The sequence below is a fragment of the Citrus sinensis genome, chromosome 8 (assembly GCF_022201045.2).
Source record: "Citrus sinensis cultivar Valencia sweet orange chromosome 8, DVS_A1.0, whole genome shotgun sequence".
NCBI lineage: Eukaryota > Viridiplantae > Streptophyta > Magnoliopsida > Sapindales > Rutaceae > Citrus > Citrus sinensis.
Window position 1 is genome coordinate 14308577 of NC_068563.1, and position 9964 is coordinate 14318540.

General features: G+C 35.2%; 1 non-coding gene across 1 annotated transcript; it reads right to left on the reverse strand.

Moving 5' to 3' along the window:
• Nucleotides 1-9605: 9605 nt before the first annotated feature.
• On the reverse strand, nt 9606-9712 carry LOC112499396 (small nucleolar RNA R71). The gene has a single exon (XR_003067007.2). It is a non-coding gene; the product is annotated as a small nucleolar RNA R71 (small nucleolar RNA).
• Nucleotides 9713-9964: the final 252 nt, after the last annotated feature.

The following is a 9964-nucleotide window of genomic DNA, read 5'->3' on the forward strand; positions in this document are numbered from 1 at the left end:
TCGCTTCTACCGACCACAGTGAAGATTTCTTCTTTAGATGTCTCGAGACCTGGCTTGTTAGCTTTGAGAGATTCTAGATATGATCAGCTGTATAATTGATTATCCTAAAAAATTGTTGAATCTGCTTTTTGCCTAACAGCTCATCTGGAAACTGAGATATTTTTTCTATGATATGTGGCTGTGGGATGATGTGTCCATCCTTGATGTGAAGTCTTAAAAAATTAATCTCATCAAGTCCAATCTTCATTTTTTATTTAGATAATGCTAAGCCATGCCTGTATGTTAGTTCTTTAATCTGAAGAGATGCTGAGCATGCTCTTCTTCACTATTGCTGAAAATCAAATCATCATCAATGTATACCAGAAAAAATTTTGAGATAGGGTTGTACACTTTATTCATTCTATGCTAGAATTCTAATAGAGCATTTTTCAGACCAAATGGTATCACATTCCATTCATAGTGTCCATGTGGCAATACGAATGTTGTTTTATGCCTGTCCTAATCTTTAATCCCAATCTGCCAAAATCCTGACTTCATATCGAACTTTCAATAAACTTTAACAAATGTTATCTTTTTTAAAAGATGAGTTCTTCTAGGTATAGGATACCTAATGTCTTGTAGGCAATCATTCAGCTTCCTGTTGTCGATCTCCAATCTTTTCTTTCCACGTACTTGCTCTGAATGCTTATTCACATAGAATGCTGGGTTGGCCTAATGAGCCTTAGAGGGCCTGATGCGCTTGAGGTCCAAGAGTTATTAAATTTCCTGTTTGTACAATTCTTCGTCATGAGGCATTCCTGGATGAGAGGCTGTCTGATGTGGCATAGTCTATCCTTCTTTGTACATGACTGAAACAAAATACTTTTCTCTAGACCAGAACTTGTTTGGAATGTTTGCACAGCACTGTAAAAGCTCTTTGTGCTAGATCTCAAATTTCTGGACTGGAGTTTTCTAGATTTTCCTTTTATCACCCGTCCCAAAAATGGATTATTGCTCAACCCATGGAATTATGAGGAAATGAGATTTTTTATGAACAGGATTGGTGATTGTATAACTTAATCCTTCAGGATAGAATGTGAATGGTGTAATGAGGCTAAGCAAGTTTGTTCCAAGCAGTAAATCTTCTCCTGAGGAGTTATAAGTAAAGAAACTATGTCTTTTACCAAAAGGTAAAAGCTCAATTGGTTTGGTATACTTATGATTGTAAAATTTATCACCATTTGCTGTTGCAAAGCTGACTTGTGTTGGTACATGATAGCCTCTAGGTAAGCAGCTTCCATGAATAATTGAAGAAACCACTCTAGTATCAATCAAGGCAGTGAGAGCGATATGCTTGTTATCTGATAACTGGAGGATGGCTTTGACATATGGCCTGAATGCTGGTGTTGTCTGCATTGTTAGATCAACAGGTTGTTCCTCAGAAATATTTAGAACTTGTTCATCATCTGAAGATTCTTCTGGCTCATCTGACTCGCTGGATATATCAGACTCTTGAGATTGTGAGTTAATTGCGAGTAATGCCTGCTCTGGATTGTCAAACCATTCATAGTATTCATCATCAAAATCAAGATCTTCAATGAGTTGAAGAAACTTGGCTGGAATTTTTTTCTTTGACTTGCATCGTTTTGCGTAATGCCATTTCTTTCAACAAATGAAACACCTGCCTGATCTTTTCTGGAATTTTCTTCTTTTGACAAAGCGGTGCCTTTTGCTTTTGTATGGTATCCAAGCTTTCCTTTTCTTGCCCTGGAATTTCTTTGAGCAAGAGCATAGTTGCTTATTTCATGGCAACCAAATTTATTGGGTTTGTCATTGCAGTACTTAGACAAAGAGGTTTTCTCTATTTGTTTCATGTGCTTTTTGAGGTCTTGGTTCCTGCAATGATTCTAGATCAGTTTTGTAGCTATCTGGTATAACTGAGCCAAACTGTAGTTTGTTAGATTTGTTACTACATCAGCTTTGAACTTGGCTTCCATCATTTCTGCTACTGGTCCATGATGTGCTCATAATTTATCTCTTATTTTAATGCTTCCATAACTTAATTTTATGTTAAATTATATTTTATTATATTAATTTTTATCTTAATTTTTATATTTTGTCATTGTAGGAATATTGTGAATATTCATGAGAAAAGAAGCTTAAATAGGAAACAAATTGGAGTATAATGGAAATAATATGGAAGTAAAAGGGAAAGAAATAAAGAGCCAAATGAGGAAGCTTTGAATTTTTGGTTGACAAATATGGCAAGCACGTGCGGAGCATTAAAGAATTATTTGGCAAATGACAATTTGAATGATTCACGTGATGGGCTTTGGCTTTGCAAATTGGCCAATTAAATTTTACAAGGTAAGTGTGCATGGGCTTAAAAAGTGGGCTAGGTTTGTTTCATTTTAAATCCTTGTGATTTAAGGATTCGGAAGCCGAACAATTTAAGAAGTTGAGGATCGAATAAAAGGAGGCAGTCGCACAAATTGTAGAAATTGGAGAGAAAACTGAGAGCAAGAAAAAAATAAAAGAAGGAGAAGAGAAGCCACCACTGCAAATCTAGGAGCAACAATTTGGAGAAGTCAATTGCAGAGATTGGAGAGAGACAACTTCTTGAGTTTTTCTTTTCCTCTTCTCTATTATCTTGCTTGAATGTTCCCACTTAAATTAATGGATTCGCTTTATATTCCCATGAACTAATTTATTTTACTAGGGCTACGATGTAGCCTAATTATGAAGATTTAATTCCATAAATCTATGTTATTTTTAATTTATTATTCCATGGTTGAGTGTTCATTATTGTGCTTAATACTTTTAAATATCTGGCCAATATTTAAATGATTTGAGGATACATAATTAGACTGAGAGGAGATTTATGTATTTTTGCTCTGTGTAATGGATGCCATGAATTGAACGAAAGACAAAGATGTGTCAATGTGATTCGTGCAGTTCTTCTAAGAATTTCCATGGAGCCTAATGAATCTTTGCATATTTAAATTTGTATAGAGATATAGTGGGTTAATATGTGGAGATATTTTTGATATTACTCAAGAGAGGATATTGAATAGATTAGGAAAATTTACTGTCAACACGGGTAGTAAATTTTAATAGTATAGATGGAGGATTAAATTGGATTGGTTATGGTGAAATCGGATGTCCTAGTGTTTTAATCTCTCGGTGATTTCTATTACTGCCTGCATCTTTATTTAATTTTTAGTTATTTTATTTTATTTTAATTTTTAATCTAAATTTGCCTATTCGATTGTTCAAATAAATTAGGGTTATAATAATTTTGGTAACTAATAGGATATACAATCTCTGTGGGACGATACTCTAATCTTCATTATATTACTTGTGCTGACTAGTACACTTACTAATTTATGCATCACATCTAAGAGTGAATAAATGACTGTCTGCCTCGATTCTACATTACTTAAGTTTACCCAGGCACCATAGTCAGAAATAGCTACCTATAACCCTTAAGAGTGAAGCTATCCTTGAGTAATTTGGGCCTATGTACCACAAGTATGTAGAGGATAATCTACTATGAGAAGAAGGCTACCTTAAGGGGTGGAGTGAAAGCTCCTGACTATGAAAAAAAATGAAAAGAAAAGAAAAAGCATGTACTTCAAGAAAAATAAAAAGAAAATGCAAATTTATGCCTGTGAAAAAAAAAAAAATCAAGACGATGAGGTTAATTTGACCTACTTTGTTTATTATTCAAGACAAGGATTGTTGATATTGAAAATTTTGAGAATGAGTTTTGGTTGAATTAATTCACACACAACACAGGAATCCAATATGAGATGAGGTTGACCATTGAATTAAAGTTAGAACTTTGCCAATATTTTTAATTTTCTTTGAGCTATATACTTTATGCAATCTTTGAGGCATTTTTGATGATGTTTGTGGATCTCATCGCTGGAAACCCTCACGAGACTATAACTCATCCACTAGGGCCTGAGAACAAACGTTCTGTGCACTACATCTGTGGGTTTCAAAAAGATATAGTAAAGATGCTCCTGTTCCATGTAATATTCTTTACGCTTTCTAACATCACAACATTTATTTTGGAGGAATTACTTTTCTGCCAACTATGTCTCTCTAGGTCTAAATCCGAAGAAATCTATAATAAGGGTCTCCATAACGCAGTACTGGGATATGGTCGTGACAACATGTATTCACGTTGGACTGGTGTTAACATGTTACTCCACTGTCGCTTGAGTGATCCAGTAAAGCCTGAGACTAGCCTTTGCATGGCTGCTCTTCTGGTTAGTTGTGGTGCTCTTTGGCATTCTATTTCATACCAAGCTATCATTTGCTCAACATAAGCAATTCTCTCTTTTGGTTTGATATTATTAATGTTCCAAAAGAATTTTCCTTGAAGAGAATGTGAGATTTAGACTCTCTTTTCCCATTCTTGGCCTTGTTCGTCCTCTTCACCCATCCGTTCTAGTTGTTGTTCTTATTGAGACTGTTGTGGTTGCCTTTCTGAAGGATCTAACAATGCTACTCCTGAATGTTGGCCTGTCTCAAATGTAGATGGTCTAGTGAATCTTCTTGTGTTGACATAAATTGGATTGGCAGGGTAATGGGGTCTTCCCTCCATCATGATTGGTCTTCTAGAAGAATGGAATGATTCTACAATTTGGTTAGATCTAATGGAACTTTCTGAATCTTCCCAACCTATAGCCATTAGCGGCCATGGTTGTATTGGTGGCATTTCATAGCTTCTCTAGAATGCTTTGGTGTTGTTGCTAGAGAAACTTTCTTCCCAAACATGAGTTGGTTTGGAAGACTTGTTGATAACTCTATGAAATAAGAGTTATTATGGCAATTCTAAAATTAAATCAAGACCACTTAAAGAGTAAATGATGTGTTTTTATTACATTTTTGTTACATTTTGCATAAACATCAATTTTAGTTTAGTCTTAATAAGTTTTGCTTGATTTAAAGGAATTTGTGCTCAAAACATGTGCTTAATTATAGGTTTTTAGAAGTTTATAATCCATGAAGGGATGCTGAGGCAGTAGGCTAGCAAAAAGGAGGAAGAATATGGCAACAAAAGAAGTGAAACAAAACCTGGAATAGTGCAGTGTTACAGTCGTTGCTGGAGCAACCATTATTGTAGTAATCCTAGAATAATGATGGAGAAAACTTAGCGCGGGATATCTGCAGAATTGTGATATGTAGTTTTCTAATATTATGCAAATTTTATTGAACTTGCAAGTGCATGAATCTATTGTAGAATAGATCAATGGTGATGAGTGTCGATCCCACAAGGAGGTGGATTTTAATTATGTGTAGAATTAATTTTCTAATTGGGTGGTTGGATTTCTAGTGAAAGTGATTTAGACTATCCTAGAATTTAAATGAGAATGACATAATTAAATTAAAGTGGATACTATAATAATTGAAGCGCTTGGGTATCTAGTGTTGTGCAAATTTTAATGTACTCGCAAGCGCACGAATCTATTGTAGTATAGACTAATGGTGACGAGTGTCGATCCCACGAGGAGGTGGATTTTAATTATGTGTATAGAATTAATTTTGTAAATGGGTTGTTGGATTTATGGTGGAAATGATTTGGAATATGTTAAGACTTAAATTAAAATGGCGAGAATAAATTCTAAAATTGGAATTGCAATGGAGAGAATAAATTGAAGAGAAAATCTATTAAATTGACGTACTTGAGTATCTGGATCCGTATCAACATGCATCATGGGCTAAATAATCCGTATTAATGCCAATTAAATCATGAGGGGGGAATCCACACCTCATGAACCACGCTCTAATCAATATGGTGCTAAGGGCTTATCGTGCCAAATAATAATAACCTTATACTAGAGAGCCGGTGTAACCAAAGCGGTATCTAGACAAGACTATTATTATTTGTCGACGAGAAGTCAAAACATCCACAAAAATTAGAGGGGAAGAGAAAATAAATTTACTAAATTAAGCCCATGACACATGTCGAGACTTCACCTTCAACCCAAGCTTGAAAGAAAATTAGCCACTCATAATTGAACTAGGGGCAAAATGGGAATTTATTAAAATACGAAGAAAATACAAGATGGAGAAGGAATTACAGAAAATAGATCCCAAAAATGGATTCAGAGATATCAAATTAGGGGGGGGAGGCCCCCTTTTTATAGATACATGGAGTAAATCATGGCCATCGGATTAAAAACAGTTTGGATGCTCAGGATTGCGCCACGTCATCAGTCAACAGTCCACGGTTTGACCACGCGGATGAACAGTAACGCAGTTTGACTCGGATGAACAGTAACGCGGTTTGGTTGAAAATAATCCTGTGTGATGCATGTACCGTACGCGAAATTTTTCATCCACTGATATGCTGCCACGTCACCATCAACAGTACATAAGAATTTTAGCCCAACAGGATCGTGACACCACATCAGTCAATGCCACATCATCGGTCAATGCCACGTCATCGATCCGTCTATGTGAACAGTGTTGTGAACAGTAACGTAGTTAGTACCGTACACGTGAATAGTACCGTACATATGAATAGTGTCATTTTTCCTTTTATGCTCCTCCTAAGGTTTTCGACCGTCCTGAGTTCAAAAGTGATGTCTGTTTTGCCGTCTGATCTCTCCTTTATTGTGAAATGACTATAATGCCCCTAAAATACATAAAATACTTAATTAAAATAAAACACATGTAATTAAATCATAAGAAGGTTAAATACATAAAAGTAAGGATTGTTAGTAAGACTTGAAATGTAAAATGACGGTTTTCTCCTTTATAAATATGCATTTTCTAACACTCAACATCTAGATCCGTATCAACAAGCACCATGGACTAAATATTGCTTATTAGTGCCAATTAAATCATGAGAGGGGAATCTACAGCTCATGAATTACACTCTAATCAATATGGTGCTAAGGGCTTATCGTGCCAAATAATAATAACCTTGTACTAGGGAGCCAATGAAACCAGGCCGGTATCTAGACAAGATTATTATTATTTATCGACGAAAAGTCAAAACATCCACAAAAATTAGAGGGGACGAGAAAATAAATTTACCAAATAAAGTCCATGGCACATGTTGAGACTTCACCTTCAACCCAAGCTTGAAAAAAAATTAGCTACTCATAATTGAACTAGGGGTAAAATAAGAATTTATTAAAATACGTAGAAAATACAAGATGAAGAAGGAATTACAGAAAATGGAGCTTAAAAATGAATTCAGAGATGCCAAATTAGAGGGGAAGAGCTCCCTTTTTATGGATATATTGAGTAAATCATGACCATCGGATTAAAAATATTTCGGACGCTCAGGATTGCGTCACGTCATCAGTCAATAGTACGCGGTTTCAACAGTACGCGGTTTGACCATGCGGTTTTAACAGTACACGGTTGGACCGCGCGGTTTTAACAGTACGCGGTTTGACCAGTGATGCGGTTTGGTTGAAAATAATCATGTGTATATGTATGTACCATACGCACGATTTTTGGTCCACTAACATGCTGCCATGTCACCGATCAACAGTGCATAAGAATTTTGTCTAATAGAATCGTGACACCTCATCATTCAATGTCACATCATCGATCAATGCCACGTTATTGATCCGTCTATGTGAACAGTGTCGTGAACAGTAATGTAGACACTACCTTACATGTGAATAGTACCGTACATGTGAAAATTGATATTCCTTTTATGCTCCTCCTAAGGTTTTCAACTGTCCTGATTTCAAAAGTGATGTCTGTTTTGCTGTCTGAACTCTCATTCATTGTAAAATGACCATGATGCCTCTGAAATACATAAAATACTTAATTAAAATAAAACGCACATAATTAAATTACAAAAGACTAAAATACATAGAAGTAAAAATGTTAGTAAAACTTGAAATGTAAAATGACGATTTTCTCCTTTATAAATATACACTTTCTAACACTCAACACCTAATTTGACTCCTGTACGCCCTAGGCTTTTGTTTACCCTAGTTTTCAGTTATAAAAAAGGGCGCGCATCACATAAAAAACGGCGGCAAGGAATTAACATTGAAAAAGATCAAGAGAAAAAGAAGAAAAACGATCAAAATTGAAGGGAACCGATGTTGCATCCTTGAAGAATCCAGCAGAGTTGTTTGGATTCAATCTTTGTCGTTCTCACTTATTCTTCTCTTCTCTTTGATTAAACCAGTGTATTTCATGACTAATATTTTACTATTTGTTTTTCTCTGTCAAAGTATGAACTAAACTTGTTGTTTAGTGACAAACAGTCTAAATAGGTTTTTGGCTGTTCTTATGAGCTGCTACATAATTGTTATAGCATTTTACTCTAGTAGTTATTATTATAACTGTTATTTCAGTTGACCACCCATTTAATAGTTCAAGTTAAGATAGAGCCACAAAAGGGCATATCTTAGTAGATATTATTAGAGTAATACTTGATCTTAATTTGAGTTTCCTGGATTAAGTTTATCTTGAATCCCATAAGGGCTATACTTGAAGTTAAGATTTGTACAAAAACTAGACATAGGTACTCACCTTGTAGGGTGGAGAGAATAAATGTTCAGAATGTCATACCGTAGGTAGAATAACAGCTGGTCATTGCTAGATTGATGAAAAGCAGTCAACCCATGAAGAGAGTTTGATCATTTAACTACTTTATTCTCATTTGATTCCTCTACGCAATTTATTTAATTTATGCATTTATTTATTTTCTTTCCTTACAATTATCAATTTCGGTAGTAATCAACTTTCAATTTGTTCATCTTGAAATAAAGGTAGGTTGCACTATTGTGATGTCTGTAACATTTCTAGTAACATCAATCCATGTGGAGACGATCTTGAATACTCATCACTTTATTACTTGTTGTGTACACTTGCACATTGGCATCAACAACAATTGATTGAAAATTAACCAACAATTTTTTGGCACCGTTGCCAGGGATTGATTGTTTATTTTCGAAGTGTGAAGTCAATCTTTATAATGCTAACTTGATTTCAATTGTTCTATTTTTTGACATATCAACATTTGCATGCGCAAAGATAGATCTCTTGTATTCCAATTTGATCCTGAGATTGAAAGGACTGTAAGGAGATTGCGAAGAGAACAAAGGAATTCAAAAATTATTTCAGACATGGATAATCTGCAGGATGTGAGAAATTTGGACCCTCATGGGCCATTACAACCTATCAATATTCAAGAGGAGCAAAATGAGCATGTTAATCAGAGACAGCCAGGCAACAACAATATCATTTACATGGCAGATGACAGGGACAGGGCTATTAGAGATTATATTGTGTTAACTCCTCAAGTTGTACATCCTAGGATAATTAGACCTGAAGTGGAAGTTGCAAACTTTGAACTGAAGCTAGTGATGTTTCAAATGTTGCAAATAGTGGGTCAATTCAATGGACTACCAAATGAAGATCCTCACTTCCATCTCAAGATGTTTTTGGAAGTGAGTGATGTTTTTAAAATTACTGGAGCAACACAAAATGCTTTAAGCCTAAGGCTCTTTCCTTACTTCTTAAGAGATCGAGCAAGAGCATGGTTGAATTCATTACTATCTGATTCCATCACTACATGGAATAAGTTAGCTGATAAATTCTTAATGAAATATTTTCCATCAACCAAGAATGTAAAATTGAGGAATGAGATCACTTCCTTTCATCAACTTGAAGATGAAAGTTTGCATGAAGCTTGGGAGAGATTCAAAGAACTGCTCAGAAGGTGTCCTCATCATGGCATTCCTTGTTGCATACAGTTGGAAACCTTCTACAATGGGTTAAATCCAAGCACGAGACTAATGGTTGATACTTCAGCAAATAGAGCTTTGTTATCTAAATCTTACACTAAAACTTATGAAATTTTAGAGAGAATTGCCAACAATAATTATCAGTGGCCATCAACTAGACAGCCAGTAGTAAGAGAAGCAGCATGAGTACATAATATAGATGCAATTACAGCTTTATCAGCACAAGTAACCTCATTGACTAACCA